The sequence below is a fragment of the Triticum aestivum genome, chromosome 2D (genome assembly GCF_018294505.1).
Source record: "Triticum aestivum cultivar Chinese Spring chromosome 2D, IWGSC CS RefSeq v2.1, whole genome shotgun sequence".
In the NCBI taxonomy this organism is placed as follows: domain Eukaryota; kingdom Viridiplantae; phylum Streptophyta; class Magnoliopsida; order Poales; family Poaceae; genus Triticum; species Triticum aestivum.
In genome coordinates, this window is record NC_057799.1 from 301,541,366 (window position 1) to 301,562,382 (window position 21,017).

Sequence of the window (21,017 nt, forward strand, 5' to 3'; positions counted from 1 at the left end):
GTTAGATTGCTTGCTTTGCCATGATGGCTCAAGAGAATACCAAATTTTGTGAATTTTCCAATACTAATAATAATGATTTTATTAGTACTCCGATTGCTCCCGCCACTAATGCGGAATCTTATGAAATTAATGCCGCTTTGCTGAATCTTGTTATGAAAGATCAATTTTCCAGCCTTCCTAGTGAAGATGACGCATCGCATCTAAATAATTTTGTTGAGTTGTGTGATATGCAAAAGAAGAAAGATGTGGATAATGATATTGTTAAATTAAATCTATTTCTGTTCTCACTACGAGTTCACGCTAAAACTTGGTTTTCATCTTTGCCTAAAAATAGTATTGATTCATGGAATAAGTGTAAAGATGCTTTTATTTCCAAGTATTTTCCTCCCGCTAAGATCATATCCCTTAGGAATGATATTATGAATTTTAAGCAACTTGATCATGAACATGTTGCACAATCTTGGGAGAGGATGAAATTGATGATACGAAATTGCCCTAGTCATGGTTTAAATTTGTGGATGATCATACAAATTTTTTATGCCAAATTGAATTTTGCTTCTAGAAATCTTTTAGATTCGGCTGCGGGAGGTACTTTTATGGAAATTACTTTGGGACAAGCTACTAAATTCCTAGATAATATTATGGTTAATTATTTTCAATGGCATACCAAAAGACCTTCTACTAGTAAAAAAAGTGCATGCGATTGAAGAGATTAATGTTTTGAGTGGAAAGATGATGAACTTATGAAATTATTTGCTAGCAAGAGTGCTCCTATTGATCCTAATGATGTGCCTTTGTCTACTTTAATTGAGAATAATAATGAATCTATGGATGTGAATTTTGTGGGTAGGAACAATTTTGGTAATAACGCATATAGAGGTAATTTTAATCCTAGGTCGTTTCCTAGTAATTCCTCTAATAATTTTGGTAATTCCTACAAAAATTCTTATGGAAATTATAATAAGATTCCTCTGATTTTGAGAATAGTGTTAAATAATTTATGAGTTCGCAAAAGAGTTTCAATGCTTTGGTTGAAGAAAAAATTGCTTAAGATTGATGATTTGGCTAGGAACATGGATAGAATTTCTCTTGAGATTGATTCTTTGAAAATTAGATCTATTACACCCAAGCATGATTCTAATGAGTCTCTTAAAGCTATATAATTTCCATTGATGAATGCAAAGAAAGAACCGCTAAGATGCGTGCTAAGCGAGATTGGTTTGTAAAAGCGTGTTCTTCTAGTTTTTGTGAAAATAATGATAGATCTTAAAATGATTGATGTGACTCCTATTGAATCTTTGTTTTCCAATGTAAATATTGATAAAGATGGGATTGGAGATGAGTCAACTTTATTTAAAAGGCGTCCCAATGATTTGGAGTTTATAGATCTAAATGCAAAAATTGATAAAAGTGGGATTAGAGAGGTCAAAACTTTAAGTAGCGATGAACCCACTCTTTTGGATTTCAAGGAATTTAACTATGATAATTGTTCTTTAATAGATTGTATTTCCTTGTTGCAAGCCATGTTGAATTCTCCTCATTCTTATAATCAAAATAATGCTTTTACTAAACATATCGTTGATGCTATGATGAAATCTTTTGAAGAAAAGCTTGAATTGGAAGTTTCTATTCCTAGAAAACTTTATGATGAGTGGGAACCTACTATTAAGATTAAAATTAAAGATTATGAGTGACATGCTTTGTGTGATTTGGGTGCTAGCGTTTCCACGATTCCAAAAACTTTACGTGATGTGTTAGGTTTTTGTGAATTTGATGATTGTTCTTTAAATTTGCATCTTGTGGATTCCACTATAAATAAACCTATGGGAAGGATTGATTTTATTATTGTTGCAAATAGGAATTATGTGCCCGTAGATTTCATTGTTCTTGATATAGATTGCAATCCTACATGTCCTATTATTGTTGGTAGACCTTTCCTTAGGACCATTGGTGCAATTATTGATATGTAAGAAGGAAACATTAGATTTCAATTTTCGTTAAGGAAGTGCATGGAACACTTTCCTATAAATAAATAAAGTTGTCATATGAGTCTATTATGAGAGCTACTTATGGATTGCACACCAAATATGACAATACCTAGATCTATGTTTTTATGCCTAGCTAAGGGCGTTAAACAATAGCGCTTGTTGGGAGGCAACCCGATTTTATTTTTGTTGTTGCTTTTTTTGTTCTGTTTTTCAATAAACAATTCATCTAGCCTCTGGTTAGATGTGTTTTTGTGTTTTAATTAGTGTTTGTGCCAAGTAAGACCTTTGGGATGGCTTACGGTGATAGTTGATTTGATCTTGGTGAAAACCAAAAACTTTTGTGCCCAGTAAAATAATTCTCATTTTTAATAGAAGCGCGACAAAACACTGATTCTTTTTTCAGAAGATTAAGATACAAATTGCCTCTGCTGTCGCAATTTTTCAGAATTTTTGGGATTATAGAAGTATTCGAAGTGTCCAGATTGCTACAGACTGTTCTGTTTTTGACATATTCTGTTTTCTATGTGTTGTTTGCTTATTTTGATGAATCTATGGGTAGTATCGAGGGGTATGAACCATGGAGAAGTTGGAATACAGTAGATATTACACCAATATAAATAAAGAATGAGTTCACAACAGCACCCAAAGTGGTGATTTGTTTTCTCATACTAACGGATCTTATGAGATTTTCTGTTGAGTTTTGTGTTGTGAAGTTTTCACGTTTTGGGTAAAGATTTGATGGACTATGGCATAAGGAGTGGCAAGAGCCTAAGCTTGGGGATGCCCAAGGTACCCCAAGGTAATATTAAAGGACAACCAAGAGCCTAAGCTTGGGGATGCCCCAGATGGCATCCCCTCTTTCGTCTTCGTCTATCGGTAACTTTACTTGAGGTATATTTTTATTCACCGCATGATATGTGTTTTGCTTGGAGCGTCTTGTATGATTTTAGTGTTTACTTTTTAGTTTGCCACAATCATCCTTGCTATACACACCTTTTGAGAGGGACACGCATGAATCGTGATTTATTAGAATACTCTATGTGCTTCACTTATATCTTTTGAGCTAGGCAATTTTGCTCTAGTGCTTCACTTATATCTTTTTAGAGAACGGTGGTGGCTTTATTTTGTAGAAATTATTGAACGTTCATGCTTCACTTATATTATTTTGAGAGTCTCTCTAAACAGCATGGTAATTTTCTTTGGTTATGAATTTAGTCCTAATATGATAGACATCCAAGAGGGATATAATAAAAAAATTCATATAGAGTGCATTTAATACTATGAGAAGTTTGTGATTCCCGCAGCATGCACGTATGGTGAACCGTTACATGATGAAGTCGGAGCATGATTTATTTATTGATTGTCTTCCTTATGAATGGCGGTTGGGGACGAGCGATGGTCTTTTCCTACCAATCTATCCCCCTAGGAGCATGCGTGTAGTACTTTGTTTCGATGACTAATGGATTTTTGCAATAAGTATGTGAGTTCTTTATGACTAATGTTGAGTCCATGGATTATACGCACTCTCACACTTCCACCATTGCTAGCCTCTCTAGTACCGCGCAACTTTCGCCAGTGCCATACACCCACCTATTACCTTTCTCAAAACAGCCACCATACCTACCTATTATGGCATTTCCATAGCCATTCCTAGATATATTGCCATGCAACTTCCACCGTTTCGTTTATTATGACACGCTTCATCATTGTCATATTGCTTTGCATGATCATGTAGTTGACATAGTATTTGTGGCAAAGCCACCATTCATAATTTTTATACATGTCACTCTTGAGTCATTGCACATCTCGGTAAACTGCCGGAGGCATTCATATAGAGTCATAAATTGTTGTAAGTATCGAGTTGTAATTCTTGAATTGTAAGTAAATAAAAGTGTGATGATCATCATTATTAGAGCATTGTCCCATGTGAGGAAAGGATGATGGAAGCTATGATTCCCTCACAAGTTGGGATGAGTCTTCAGACTTTAAAAAAAAGAGGCCAAGAAGCCCACCAATAAAAAATGAGAGAAAAGAGAGAAGGGGCAATGGTACTATCCTTTTTACACACTTGTGCTTCAAGGTAGCACCATTATCTTCATGATAGAGAGTCTCCTACGTTGTCACTTTCATATACTGGTGGAAATTTTTCATTATAGAACTTGGCTTGTATATTCCAATGATGGGCTTCCTCAAATTGCCCTAGGTCTTCGTGAGCAAGCGAGTTGGATGCACACCCACTTAGTTTTCTTTTGAGCTTTCATAAACTATAGCTCTAGTGCATATGTTGCATGGCAATCCCTACTCACTCACATTGATATCTATCGATGGGCATCTCCATAGCCTGTTGATACGCCTAGTTAATGTGAGACTATCTCCTTTTTGTCTTCTCCACAACCACCATATTCTATTCCACCTATAGTATTATGTCCATGGCTCACGCTCATGTATTGCGTGAAAGTTTAAAAGGTTTGAGAACATCAAAAGTATGAAACAATTGCTTGGCTTGTCATCAGGGTTGTGCATGATTTGAATATTTTGTGTGATGAAGATGGAGCATAGCCAGACTATATGATTTTGTAGGGATAGCTTTCTTTGGACATGTTATTTTGAGAAGACATAATTGCTTTGTTAGTATGCTTGAAGTATTATCGTTTTTATGTCAATATTAAACTTTTGTTTTGAATCTTATGGATCTGAACATTCATGCCACAATAAAGAAAATTACATGGATAAATATGTTAGGTAGCATTCCACATCAAAAATTCGGTTTCTATCATTTACCTACTCGAGGACGAGCAGGAATTAAGCTTGGGATGCTTGATACGTCTACAACGTATCTATAATTTTTGATTGTTCCATGCTATTATATTATCTGTATTGAATGTTTTATATGCATTAATATGCTATTTTATATTACTTTTAGGACTAACCTATTAACCTAGAGCCCAATGCCAGTTTCTGTTTTTTCCTTGTTTTCGAGCTTCGTAGAAAAGGAATACCAAACGGAGTCCAAAAGGAATAAAACTTCACGATGATTTTTCTTGGACCAGAAGACACCTAGGGGACTTGGAGTGCAAGTCAGAAGAGCCATGAGGCGGCGGCAAGGGTGGAGGGCGCGCCCCCTACCATGTGGGTCCCTTGGTGACCCCCTGACCTAGATCTTCCTGTTGCGGAACGTAGCATGCAATTTCAAAAAAATTCCTACGATCACGCAAGATCTATCTAGGAGATGCATACCAATGAGAGGGGGAGAGTGTGTCCACGTACCCTCGTAGACCAAAAGCGGAAGCGTTAGTTTAACATAGTTGATGTAGTCGAACGTCTTTGCGATCAAGTACCGAACATACGGCACCTCCGAGTTCAGCACCCGTTCAGCTCGATGACATCGCTCGAACTCTTGATCCAGCAACGTGTCAAGGGAGAGTTTCATCAGCACGACGGCGTGGTGACGGTGATGGTGATGTGATCCGTGTAGGGCTTCTCCTAAGCACTACGACAATATGACCGGAGGAGTAAATGGTGGAGGGGGCACCGCACACGGCTAAGAAACAATTGATGTGCTTTGGGGTGCCCCCTGCCCCCGTATATAAAGGAGGGAGGGGAAGGGGGCCGGCCTAGGGGCGCGCCAAGTGGGAGGAGTCCCACTTGGACTCCTAGTCCAGTTCGGAGTCCCCATGGGGGGCGCGCCCCACCCCCTTGTGGGCTGCCCTCTCTCTCCCCTATGGCCCATGTGGCCCATTACTTTCCCCCGGGGGTTCCGGTAACCCCTCGGTACTCTGATAAATACCCGAAACACTCCGAAACCGTTCCGGTGTCCGAATACTATCTTCCAATATATAAATCTTTACCTCTCGACCATTTCGAGACTCCTCGTCATGTCCGTGATCTCATCCGGGACTTTGAACAATCTTCGGTCACTAAAACACATAACTCATAATACAAATCGTCATCGAACGTTAAGCGTGCGGACCCTACGGGTTTGAGAACTATGTAGACATAACCGAGGCACATCTGTGATCAATAACCAACAGCAGAACCTGGATGCTCATATTGGTTCCTACATATTCTACGAAGATCTTTATCGGCCAAACCGCAATGACAACAAACGTCATTCCCATTATCATCAGTATGTTACTTGCCCGAGATTCGATCGTCGGTATCCTCATACCTAGTTCAATCTCGTTACCGGCAAGTCTCTTTACTCGTTCCGTAATGCATCATCCCACAACTAACTCATTAGTCACATTGCTTGCAAGGCTTATCATGATGTGCATTACCGAGAGGGCCCAGAGATACCTCTCCGATACTCGGAGTGACAAATCCTAATCTCGTTCTATGCCAACCCAACAAACACCTTCGGAGATACCTGTAGAGCATCTTTATGATCACCCAGTTACGTTGTGATGTTTCATAGCACATAAGGTATTCCTCCGGTATTCGGGAGTTGCATAATCTCATAGTCAAAGGAATATGTATAAATCATGAAGAAAGCAATAGCAATAAAACTTAACGATCATTATGCTAAGCTAATGGGTGGGTCTTTTCCATCACATCATTCTCCTAATGATGTGATCCCGTTCATCAAATGACAACACATGTCTATGGTCACGAAAGTTAACCATCTTTGATTAACGAGCTAGTCTAGTAGAGGCATACTAGGGACACTATGTATTATCTATGAATTCACACATGTATCAAGTTTCCGATTAATACAATTCTAGCATGAATAATAAACATTTATCATGATATAAGGAAATATAAATAACAATTTATTATTGCCTCTAGGGCATATTTCCTTCAGTCTCCCACTTGCACTAGAGTCAATAATCTAGATTACATTGTAATGATTCTAACACCCAAACACCCATGGAGTCTTGGTGCTGATCATGTTTTGCTCATGGAAGAGGCTTAGTCAAGGGGTCTGCAACATTTAAATCTGTATGTATTTTGCAAATATCTATGCCTCCCTCCTTTACTTGATCACGGATGGAGTTGAAGCATCTCTTGATGTGTTTGGTTCTCTTGTGAAATCTGTATTCCTTCGCTAAGGCAATCGCTCCAGTATTGTCACAAAAGATTTTCATTCGACCCGATGCACTAGGTATTACAACTAGATAGGATATGAACTCCTTCATCCAGACTCCTTCATTTGCTGCTTCCGAAGCAGCTATGTACTCCGCTTCACATGTAGATCCCGCCACGACGCTATGCTTGGAACTGCACCAATTGACAGCTCCACCATTCAATATAAATACGTATCCGGTTTGCGACTTAGAGTTATCCGGATCAGTGTCAAAGCTAGCATCAACGTAACCATTTACGACGAGCTCTTTGTCACCTCCATAAACGAGAAACATATCCTTAGTCCTTTTTAGGTATTTCAGGATGTTCTTGACCGCTGTCCAGTGATCCACTCCTGTACCTCCTTGCTAAACTTATAGCAAGGCACACATCAGGTCTGGTACACAGCATTGCATACATGATAGATCCTATGGTTGAGGCATAGGAATGACTTTCATTTTCTCTCTGTCATCTGCAGTGGTCGGGCATTGAGTCTGACTCAACTTCACACCTTGTAACACAGGCAAGAACCCTTTCTTTGACTGATCCATTTTAAAATTCTTCAAAACTTTATCAAGGTATGTGCTTTGTGAAAGTCCAATTAAGCGTCTTGATCTATCTCTATAAATCTTGATGCCCAATATATAAGCAGCTTCACCAAGGTCTTTCATTGAAAAATTCTTATTCAAGTATCCTTTTATGATATCCAGAAATTCTAAATCATTTCCAATCAAAAATATGCCATCCACATATAATATTAGAAATGCTACAACGCTCCCACTCACTTTCTTGTAAATACATGCTTCTTCGAAAGTCTGTATAAAACCATATGCTTTGATCACACTATCAAAGCGTATATTCCAACTCCGAGATGCTTGCACCAGTCCATAAATGGATCGCTAGAGCTTGCACACTTTGTTAGCTCCTTTAGGATCGACAAAACCTTCTGGTTGCATCATATACAATTCTTCTTTAACAAATCCATTAAGGAATGCAGTTTTGACATCCATTTGCCAAATTTTATAATCATAAAATGCGGCAATTGCTAACATGATTCGGACAGACTTAAGCATCGCTACGGGTGAGAAGGTCTCATCGTAGTCAACTCCTTGAACTTGTCAAAAGCCTTTCGCAACAAGTCGAGCTTTGTAGAAAGTAACATTACCATCATCATCAGTCTTCTTCTTGAAGATCCATTTATTCTCTATGGCTTGCCGATCATCGGGCAAGTCAACCAAAGTCCATACTTTGTTCTCACACATGGATCTCATCTCAGATTTCATGGCCTCAAGCCATTTCGCGGAATCTGGGCTCATCATCGCTTCCTCGTAGTTCGTAGGTTCGTCATGGTCTAGTAACATGACTTCCAGAACAGGATTAGCGCACCACTCTGGTGCGGAACGTACTCTAGTTGACCTACTAGGTTTGGTAGTAACTTGATCTGAAGTTTCATGATCATCATCCTTAGCTTCCTCATTAATTGGTGTAGGCATCACAGGAACAGTTTTCTGTGATGAGCTACTTTCCAATTCAAGAGAAGGTACAATTACCTCATCAAGTTCTACTTTCCTCCCACTCACTTCTTTCGAGAGAAACTCCTTCTCTAGAAAGGATCCATTCTTAGCAACAAATATCTTGCCTTCGGATCTGTGGTAGAAGGTGTACCCAACAGTTTCTTTTGGGTATCCTATGAAGACGCACTTCTCTGATTTGGGTTCGAACTTATTACGCTGAAGCTTTTTCACATAAGCATCGCAACCCCAAACTTTAAGAAACAACAGTTTAGGTTTCTTGCCAAACCACAGTTCATATGGTGTCGTCTCAACGGATTTAGATGGTGCCCTATTTAATGTGAATGCAGCTGTCTCTAATGCATAACCCCAAAATGATAGTGGTAAATCGGTAAGAGACATCATAGATCGCACCATATCTAATAAAGTACGGTTACGACATTCGCACACACCATTACGCTGTGGTGTTCCAGGTGGCGTGAGTTGCGAAACTATTCCACATTGTTTTAAATGAAGACCAAACTCGTAACTCAAATATTCGCCTCCGCGATCAGATCTTCGAAACTTTATTTTCTTGTTACGATGATTTTCCACTTCACTCTGAAATTCTTTGAACTTTTCAAATGTTTCAGACTTGTGTTTCATTAAGTAGATATACCCATATATGCTCAAATCATTTGTGAAGGTTAGAAAATAACGATACCCGCCGCGAGCCTCAACACTCATCGGACCGCATACATCAGTATGTATTATTTCCAATAAGTCAGTGGCTTGCTCCATTGTTCCGGAGAACGGAGTCATAGTCATCTTGCCCATGAGGCATGGTTCGCAAGCATCAAGTGATTCCAAAAGCCCATCCGCATGGAGTTTCTTCATGCGCTTTACACCAATATGACCTAAACGACAGTGCCACAAATACGTTGCACTATCATTATTGACTTTGCATCGTTTGAATATTTGAATATGTGTATCACCACGATCGAGATTCAACAAAAATAGACCACTCATCAAGGGTGCATGACCATAAAAGACATTACTCATATAAATAGAACAACCACTATTCTCTGATTTAAATGAATAACCGTCTCGCATCAAACAATATCCAGATATAATGTTCATGCTCAACGCTGGCACCAAATAACAATTATTCAGGTCTAAAACTAATCCTGAAGGTAGATGTAAAGGTAGTGTGCCGACGGCGATTACATCGACCTTGGAACCATTTCTGACGCGCATCGTCACCTCGTCCTTAGCCAATCTTCGTTTAATCCGTAGCCCCTGTTTCGAGTTGCAAATATGAGCAACAGAACTAGTATCTAATACCCAGGCGCTACTACGAGCATTAGTAAAGTACACATCAATAATATGTATATCAAATATACCTTTCACTTTGCCATCCTTCTTATCCGCCAAATACTTGGGGCAGTTCCGCTTCCAGTGACCAGTCCCTTTGGAGTAGAAGCACTCAGTTTCAGGCTTAGGTCCAGACTTGGGCTTCTTCCCGGAGCAGCAACTTGCTTGCTATTCTTCTTGAAGTTCCCCTTCTTTCCTTTGCCCTTTTTCTTGAAACTACTGGTATTGTTAACCATCAACACTTGATGCTCCTTCTTGATTTCTACCTCCGCAGCCTTGAGCATTGCGAAGAGCTCGGGAATCGTCTTGTTCATCCCTTGCATATTATAGTTCATCAGAAAGCCTTTATAACTTGGTGGCAGTGATTGAAGAACTCTGTAAATGACACTATCATCCAGAAGATTAACTCCCAGCTGAGTCAAGTGGTTATGGTACCCAGACATTCTGAGTATGTGTTCACTAACAGAACTGTTCTCCTCCATCTTGCAGTTGTAGAACTTGTTGGAGACTTCATATCTCTCAACTCGGGCATTTTCTTGAAATGTTAACTTCAACTCCTGGAACATCTCATATGCTCCATGACGTTCAAAACGTCTTTTAAGTCCCGATTCTAAGCCGTAAAGTATGGCACATTGAACTATCGAGTAGTCATCAGATTTAGCGTGCCAGACGTTCATAACGTCAGCAGTTGCTCCTGCAGCACGCCTTGCACCCAGCGGTGCATCAAGGACGTAATTCTTCTGTGCAGCAATGAGGATAATCCTCAAGTTACGGACCCAGTCCGTGTAGTTGCTACCATCATCTTTCAACTTTGCTTTCTCTAGGAACGCATTAAAATTCAAGGGAATGGTAGCACGGGCCATTGATTTACAACATAGATATGCAAAAACTATCAGGACTAAGTTCATGATAAATTTAAGTTCAATTAATCATATTACTTAAGAACTCCCACTTAGATAGACATCCCTCGAGTCATCTAAATGATCATGTGATTCATATCAACTAAACCATGTCCGATCATCACGTGAGATGGAGTAGTTTTCAATGGTGAACATCTCTATGTTGATCATATCTACTATATGATTCACGTTCGACCTTTCGGTCTCGGTGTTCCGAGTCCATGTCTGTACATGCTAGGCTCGTCAAGTTTAACCCGAGTATTCTGCACGTGCAAAACTGTCTTGCACCTGTTGTATGTGAACGTAGAGCTTATCATACCCGATCATCACGTGGTGTCTCGGCACGACGAACTGTCGCAACGGTGCATACTCAGGGAGAACACTTATACCTTGAAATTTTAGTGAGGGGTCATCTTATAATGCTACCGTCATACTAAGCAAAATAAGATGCATAAAAGATAAACATCACATGCAATCAAAATATGTGACATGATATGGCCATCATCATCTTGTGCCTTTGATCTCCATCTCCAAAGCACCGTCATGATCTCCATCGTCACCGGCTTGTCGTTGTCGTCTCGCCAACTATTGCTTCTACAACTATCGCTAATGCATAGTGATAAAGTAAAGAAATTACATGGCGATTGCATTTCATACAATAAAGCGACAACCATAAGGCTCCTGCCAGTTGACGATAACTTTTACAAAACATGATCATCTCATACAATAGCGTTTATCACATCATGTCTTGACCATATCACATCACAACATGCCCTGCAAAAACAAGTTAGACGTCCTCTACTTTGTTGTTGCAAGTTTTACGTGGCTGCTACAGGCTTCTAGTAAGAATCGTTCTTACCTACGCATCAAAACCACAACGATGTTTCGCCAATGTGTTGTTTTAACCTTCAACAAGGATCGGCCGTAGTCAAATTTGATTCAACTAAAGTTGGAGAAACAGACACCCGCCAGCCACCTTTATGGAAAACAAGTTGCATGTCTGTCGGTGGAACCGGTCTCATGAGCGTGGTCATGTAAGGTTGGTCCGAGCCGCTTCATCCAACAATACCGCTGAATAAGATGTTGGTGGTAAGCAGTATGACTATGATCGCCCACAACTCTTTGTGTTCTACTCGTGCATATCATCTACGCATAGACCTGGCTCGGATGCCACTGTTGGGAACGTAGCATGCAATTTCAAAAAAAATCCTACGATCACGCAAGATCTGTTTAGGAGATGCATAGCAACGAGAGGGGGAGAGTGTGTCCACGTACCCTCGTAGACCGAAAGCGGAAGCGTTAGTTTAACGCGGTTGATGTAGTCGAACGTACGACACCTCTGAGTTCAGCACACGTTCAGCTCGATGACGTCCCTCGAACTCTTGATCCAGCAAAATGTCGAGGGAGAGTTTCGTCAGCACGACGGCGTGGTGATGGTGATGTGATCCGCCCAGGACTTCGCCTGAGCACTACGACAATATGACCGGAGGAGTAAACGGTGGAGGGGGGCACCGCACACGGCTAAGAAACAATTGATGTGCTTTGGGGTGCCCGCTTGCCCCCGTATATAGAGGAGGGAGAGGGAAGGGGTCGGCCAAGGGGGTGCGCCAAGTGGGAGGAGCCCCACTTGGACTCCTAGTCCAATTCGGACTCCCCATGGGCTGCCCTCTCTCTCCCCTATGGCCCATGTGGCCCATTACTTTCCCCGAGGGTTCCGGTAACCCCTCGGTACTCTGATAAATACCTGAAACACTCCGAAACCATTCTGGTGTCCGGATACTATCGTCCAATATATCAATCTTTACCTCTCGACCATTTCGAGACTCCTCGTCATGTCCGTGATCTCATCCGGGACTCCGAACAATCTTCGGTCACCAAAACACATAACTCATAATACAAATCGTCATCGAATACTAAGCATGCGGACCCTATGGGTTCGAGAACTATGTAGACATGACCAAGACACATCTCTGATCAATAACCAACAGCGGAACCTGGATGCTCATATTGGTTCCTACATATTGTACGAAGATCTTTATCAGTCAAACCGCAATGACAACATACGACATTTCCTTTGTCATCGGTATGTTACTTGCGTGAGATACGATCGTCGGTATCCTCATACCTAGTTCAATCACGTTACCGGCAAGTCTCTTTACTCGTTCCGTAATGCATCATCCCGCAACTAACTCATTAGTCACATTGCTTGCAAGGCTTATCATGATGTGCATTACCGAGAGGGCCCAGAGATACCTCTCCGATACTCGGAGTGAAAAATCCTAATCTCGATGTATGCCAACCCAACAAACACCTTCGGAGATACCTGTAGAGCATCTTTATGATCACCCAGTTAGGTTGTGATGTTTGATAGCACACAAGGTATTCCTCCGGTATTCGGGAGTTGAGTAATCTCATAGTCAAAGGAATATGTATAAGTCATGAAGAAAGCAATAGCAATAAAACTTAACGATCATTATGCTAAGCTAACGGGTGAGTCTTGTCCATCACATCATTCTCCTAATGATGTGATCCCATTCATCAAATGACAACACATGTCTATGGTCAGGAAACTTAACCATCTTTGATTAACGAGCTAGTCTAGTAGAGGCATACTAGGGACACTATGTATTGTCTATGTATTCACACATGTATCGAGTTTCCGGTTAATACAATTCTAGCATGAATAATAAAAATTTATCATGATATAAGGAAATATAAATAACAACTTTATTATTGCCTCTAGGGCATATTTCCTTCACTTCCTCCTATATATTCTCATATATTCCAGAAACACCAGAAGCATCCACAAAAACACTTTTCCACCGCCGCAACCTTTTGTTACCGTGAGATCCCATCTTGGGGCCTTTTCCGGCATCCTGCCGGAGGGGGCTTCGATCACGGAGGGCATCTACATCAACTCTATAGCCCTTTCAATGAAGTGTGAGTAGTCTATCACAGACCTACGGGTCCATAGCTAGTAGCTAGATGGCTTCTTCTCTCTCTCTCTCTCTCTTTAATTCTCAATACCATGTTCTCCTCGATGTTCTTGGAGATCTATCGGATGTAATCTTATTTTGCGGTGTGTTTGTCAAGATCCGGTGAATTATGGATTTGTCATCAGCTTATCTATGAATATTATTTGAATCTTCTCTAAATTCTTATATGCATGATTTGATATCTTTGTATTTCGGTTCGAATTATCGGTTTGGTTTGGCAAACTAGATTGGTTTTCTTGCAATGGGAGAGGTGCTTAGCTTTCGGTTCAATCTTGCGTGATTTCACATAGTGATAAAGTAGGGGCAGCGAGACACGTATTGAATTGTTGCCATCAAGGATAAAAAGATGGGGTTTATATCATACTGCATGAGTTTATTACTCTACATCATGTCATCTTACTTAAGGCGTTACTCCGTTCTTTATGAACTTAATACTCTAGATGCATGCTGGATAACAGTCGATGTGTGGAGTAATAGTAGTAGATGCAGGCAGGACTCGGTCTACTTGACACGGACGTGATGCCTATATTACATAATCATTGCCTTGGATATCGTCATAACTTTAGGAGGGGTGTTTTGGCTCCTGGGTCCAGATGATCCTGAAATCTGGGTCGTGGGTTTGCGTTGTTGGATCTGTGCCAGGCATTATCCAATTTGATATACTAGTCCAGAATAAGAGGGAATACACACGCATGGGGTCCTGTACGTAGAGCATCAGTTAACGGCAGGGGCTTCGCGCGCGGCGCTCCGTTAACGGCGGGTGAGCGAGCAGACGTTTCTCAAACAGGTCGCGCCGTCCGCAGATGCTTAGGCCCTGTTTGCTTGGGCTTGGGCTTTAGCTTTCGCTGCTTCTAGCCCCCTAAAAGCTCAAGCCCAGCCAAACAGCTATTTCCTACTACCAGGCTTCCGAGAAGCACATCTCCAAATTGCACAACGAGGTAAAAGCACGTCCAGAGTAGCTTCCCGCAGCTCCGCTGGCTTCTCATCCCTCCCGCAAAAGCCTGCCCCTCCACTTCCCCGAAATTACATAAAAAATGCCACCAATACTTATACCTTGTGCCCCTTCAAAAATTTCCATCGCGCACGCCCCCGAGCTAAGGAGAGGAAGAACAGACGAGGCGTCGCTAGGGTTTGGGGCCGCCGCCACCGCCATCTCCGGCCACCCCGGCGGCCGGAGCTAATCCCCCAGCTAGCAAGACCTCCCCTCCCTTCCTCCTCTCCTCCTCCGCACTCCCAGAGGTCGCTCTCGGCCTCCTCCCCGCCATATGTGGGCACGCCACTGGCCGGATCCGGCGTTGTCTCCCCGTGACTGCTGCTTCGTCGCCTCCGCCGACCAGATCCGAAGCTGCCTCCCCCGTGACTGTTGCTTCAGCGACACCGTCGGCCAGATCCGGCGCTGCCTCTCCCCCCGCTGCTGCCTTGACCACGCCGTCGGCCGGATTCAACCTCAACCTTCCCGACGACAGCGCCTCCCTCTGGCCGTGGTCAACCACAACACTGCCGAGGCTCCTCGCCGATGAACACTACTGCTTGATGTGCTAAAAGCTTGGTAGTTTGTGATATGCTTGTCTTTTATTTGTATCGTAGAAGGCACGCTTGTTGTTTACTTGGTGTATGAATGCTATGAACAAATTTGACAAATTGTTGTGTATGTGTAATGCTAATGAACAAATTGACAACATGGGAATTTGACAATTTGTTCATAGAGTGAATGTATGTATGTCTTTGCATATTTAATGGAAAATTTAAGTGATAGATACTCGGCACTACAAAAATTTCGGCTAAATTAGGTGGTCAGCATGATGTTTGTGCTAATATACAACTCAAATAAGATAAATCAGTGTTGAAATAATATCTTCAACATTCAGGGGCATTATAGACTTTCATTACCAGCTACAGCCTCACCAGCCGTCCTAAAAAAGTTACCAAACAGGCTTTTTGCTCTTCTCAGCTTTTACCAGCTCCAGCCTGCTTCTCAGCTTTTACCAGCTACGGCCGCTTCTCATTCAGCCACAGCCCAAACAAATAGGGCCTTAGTATTGTACGTTCCTGGACCCACAGGCCGCGCCGTCCGCAGATGCATCCCTGTCCACCAGGTTGCGTCCTCTATTTTGGGGGAAAAGGGGATCGGGACCAGGGGAGCAAGTGGAGTTGGCGGGCGGCAGCGGCGGAGAGCTTCTCAGATTTGCGACGGCGCAGGCATGGCTATGGATTTTCCCGTCTCTCCGGTAGACAAGTAAGATAACCCTGCATTCAAACGAAATTTTATTCTTTCGATTTAGTAGGTAGTGTCAAGACTGACAGAGGGTGGATGAACACCCACAGGCTGCCAATCTTCCTCGACGAGGAGGCAAGCGCTGCGGGCCTAATGGAGTTGATTGGTGCCGCTAGCCGCGGAGACGATGAATCGGCCAATGGATCCAGGGGGCTGTGGTCGGCGGATTTGGCCATGGGTCATACGGGCAGATGCTGAACGAAGGGATGTCCAGCGAGGAGAGAACTGTAGCTGGTGGTGGCGCCGCCATGTCTGGGTTCAGCGAGAGCGAGAGGGACAATGAAGAAGCTCTTGACTGCTCAATCAACAGGCAAGGTCGATCCGCAAGCAGGGGCGGAGCCAGAAAATTTAGCCATTGGGTTCATTTGTTGACTTTGCTGTGAAGATTTGATATAAATTAATTAAGTAAAAACAGGTGTATCCCGTGTTGAAAACATTCAACACCCACGCAAGATAGGCTACCCCAGCATAATAATTCTGCAAGGAAGCTGGTTGGAACTCAGGATCTCCAGGCCACAGTGGAGAGACTCTACCACTTTGTTAAGTGTAAAATTTAACTTCACATCATCTTACAACAAAGATTATAACATTAAAAATAACTTAATGTCTGGAAATATGATATCACTTATCATATATCATGTTACATAAATACCAAAGAGTGCATGACATACCTGTTACATGTTATAGCCAGTTCAGGACCAAACGACTTCATAGCTTCAGATAAAGCTTCTCATCTTCCTGTAAGCATTGAAGAAAATGACCATTAATTTCTAATGACTCACTCTCAGTCTTGTCCTTATTGTTATCCCTAAAAAGATAGCAGCAATAACAAAAGGTCGTACGCATCTTGTCACTATACTAAGTCAACAACCATATTCATAAAATCATTCCAGATTAAATCTTGGTGAAGCATCTCCAACTCCAATGAAGCTCTAGGAATAATCACAGGTGGTATCCCGTAATGTCTTATGGTTAGATATGTTCGCCTAGTCTCATATTGGTTCTTAGAATTTTTTGATCAGCCGGATTGCTTGCAACATCAGTATCTGATGCACTTTGCCTGAGTCTAACAACTGGACTTGATGTGTCTGTATCGTTATCTATATCTGGAAATTGATTTTTAGTTGAGAAATATCGTTCCACAGTATAGATCAATGAACGTATAAGGGATAAGCAATTAGAAAACTAGGGCAAACATCAATATTATAGTGCCATACGAGACTAGAGAGGAGATGTGGAGATTGTGATTCATTACCACGAATTTGGATTAGTTCTTGGCCTGTCGCTCAATAACTGGCATATGGCGACCAATCCACGACGGAACGCCGAGCAAGAGAGACGAGATTGTTGAGTTATTTTGGGAAGTCATTGAGCGATCAGGAAAGACGAGAGGCGGCTGCCGAGTATTCGTACAGGGAATTGGCGAACGAACAGACCTAGGCACTCTACTTGGGCTTTTGGGCTTTCGATTGGCTAGTACGTGGGTGGGTGGTGGGATCCTGTTTTTCTTTCCTTCCTTTTTCTGTACGTGCGATCCTGGTTTGATGGGTTCAGCGATGATTTTCTGTTGGGTTCATACCAAAGAAATACTCGTACGCACGTAGGGCCACGGGGAAATCGTTGGGTTCAGCTGAACCCAACGGCTCAACGCTGGCTCCGCCCCTATCCGCAAGCCCCTAGCTGGGCAAAGAGGTAAAAAGCATCTGCCTACAGTAAGTTGTTTGGGTGCAGTTGATAATCTGAAAAATTGAGAATGGCGAGCAGTTTAGTCTAGCTTAGCGTAAAATGCAATGGTTCAGTACAGCTAGGTTAGTCCTGATTAATGTGAGTGAAATGTAGCTATCCATTTTGATAGCAGGCCGGTAGGCGTCTTGCCATGTCTTATAGTCTGTCATTTTTTTCATGATTTGTTGTATCCTAAGATGAAAATGGAAGTACCGGAACTTGCATATTTAATTGTTGTGGAAAATCACAAGGAATAAAATTTGGTCTATTCTTTTTTTGTTTGCAGAGTAAGAGTCGGCAATCAACCGCCGGACAGAGCTCCATGCCCGGAAAGGGTAGGCGCGCTCGAGCAGACTATGAGGGGTTGTGCTGGTAAATTAGGCGGCCATGTAGTTGAGCCTGCCATTGGATTAACTTTCGATTCTTTGGATGAAGCATATGATTTTTATAACCTTTATTCGTGGGAGCATGGGTTCGGTATTCGGTACGGCAAAAGCCGCCTGAATGCAGAGAAGACAAAGTGTATGCAAGAAGTGGTTTGCGGCTATTCGGTTAGTTTCCAGTCATCACTTGAGAGATGCGAAAACACTACTGGCAAACATAACGAGTAGCCGCAGCTAATTTGATTGTGTTTGATGTTCATGTTTCCGACAGGGCAAACCGACAAAGGAGAAACAGCAGGTCATGTCGCTGCGAGTGTCCAGCCATGATCAGACTGCTTAGAACATCGGATAATGGCTGGTACATTACAGAACACAGGGCGAACCACAAACATGGTTTGTCGCAGACATGCGGGAAGAAGGTGAGCATGTAGATGTGTACACAAAGGATCTGGTCAAGCAGCTTCGGCAGAACAATGTCAATGTAACAAAAGTGTACAGTATAATATCAAGTTTTTTGGGGAACGTCGATAAGGTTCCATTTACCAAAAGGACACTCGCAACTTATGCGGCAAGATTAACAAGGAGCAAGCAGAGGATGATGTGAGGAAGACAATTGATGTATTTGCTGCCGCTAAAGACCAAGGGTTCGTTTTCAGGGTGCAGAATAATAGCAAGGTTTTTTTGGAGACGTAGATAAGGTTCCATTCACAAAAAGAATTCCTAGAATCTGTGTTGGCTCCCTCAATCAGCTGGCCGAGCTCTGGTGTGCTCACATCAGGCTTAGCATGGAGCGCTGACAGCTCCACCTTCTACATGGTATGTACCCAAGTTCATCTGCATCTGCTCTCACTTTTCTAGATTTGTCCCTATTACAAAATGCTTAGCTTCAATCTATTTCGTTACTAGTGGAATGGTGAAGATAGCCATGGGCTTGAGGGGGAGAATGCTGTCACTGAATCATATCTGCAAGCGGACCAGGAGGTAATCGTCTTGGGCCAGGACGATTCAGGCTAGGTTCGCGAGATTCAGGATAGCTGTGAAATACTGCACTTTGCGCTTCAGGCTGAGCAGAGTTATTTTGATTTTATGGACGCAAGTGCCACCGCCGGCGGAGTTCGATCTACACAAAGCACTCGCGGAAGCTGCAGCGGTAGATCAAGACGACGTTGAGCACGCCGAAGAAGTTGTAGCACAGCATGATCCCGATGTCGAGCCACATCTTGTCGAGGCGGAGAAGCTGGTTATTGAAGATTATGAGGAGGTTGTGATGGTTTGGGTGACAAACGAAGAATCAGAGAGCGAAGAAGAAATGTCTAGCCCCAAGCGTCGTCACGTGTGCTAGACTAGGAAACAAATCAATCGACCAGTTGGCTAGGTTTTTACAATTAAATGCATGGTTTTTGTGTTCATGCCACGGTGTATTTTGCTTAGTGTCCACTGCTTGGTGGGGCTGTCCTAAAAAAGGTTGACACTCAAGCGTGGCAGATGAATTAGCTTTGCTATTAATGTTGAACTATGTCATTTCGCATGAACTGAATCGTGCAGAGGAAGGCGATGGTTTGGGAGGGGGGATTGGGTAGTACTAATAAATATCTAGTGTTGACCGTCGCCGTTTAACTTCCAGTGGTCCAGTTGTGACGCGCCGTTTGAACAGATCCGTCCAGCTCTATCTGGACTGCAGCGGCGTTACACTGGAGATTCGCTTCCGTACAACTGATTGGTGGGCCAGGCCTTGTACTATTTAATTGAAATACATAAGTGAATACTTGCCAGTCTGGGAATCGCAGCGCACATGTGTGGTCCAGATTTCGGAAGCATCTTGCCAGTGTGGGAATCACAGCGCATAGGTGTGGTCCTAATTTTGGGAGCATCTGGACCCGGAAGCTGAATTGCATTTTCGCGTAACTTTGCGCTTTTCTATCAATTGCACGATAGTAATTTGTTCACCCATCGTATTATTTGCCTTCATGAGAGAAGCCTCTAGTGAAACCTATAGCCCCGGGGTCTATTTTCCATCATACTAGTTTCCGATTTACTATTTTGCAATCTTTTATTTTCATATCTATAAACCAAAAAACCAAAAAATATTTTCTCTTTTATTTATCTATCTCTACCAGATCTCACTTTTGCAAGTGACCGTGAAGGGATTGACAACCCTTTATCACGTTGGGTGCAAGTGTTTGATTGTTTGTGCAGGTATTGGTGATTTGCGCGTTCTTCTCCTACTGGATTGATACCTTGGTTCTTAACTGAGGGAAATACTTATCTCTACTGTGTTGCATCACCCTTTTCTCTTCAAGGGAAAACGAACGCAAGCTCAAGAAATAGCACCCCCTGTTCGTGGGAGGTGGAGCAACACCTCGCCGCCAAGGACGCCGATGCTACGGCCATCATTGGCCTTCTTGCCAACCGACACGTGGTGGCGGAACACCTCGCCGCCGAGGCGCAACTCTCCGCCAAGCGCGGGCCTCAAGAGTAACACTAGGGATCGTGACTCCGGTTGTCACAAACCTCGGTGACACAGAGGACGACACCGAAGAGCAAGTGTCGAAGAAGCCCAGGAGCACCCACGACGGCGAGTCATCTGGCAATGGAGCCGCGCCGGTCGTGTATGACATCTCTGATGAGGAGGACCGCCGGCGTGGGGAGCTTCTTCATGTTGCGTGCAACTAGCACTGCCGGCGAGTGTGACAGAGAATGAACGCTGCCAATCCCTGATCTCAAACTTCTATGTAGACCGAGCAATGTGTGTGGTGTTTGTCGGTTTTATGTATGTTGTCGTCAGTAATAATAAGCCTCAACTGGTTGTTAGACTTGATGGTGTCT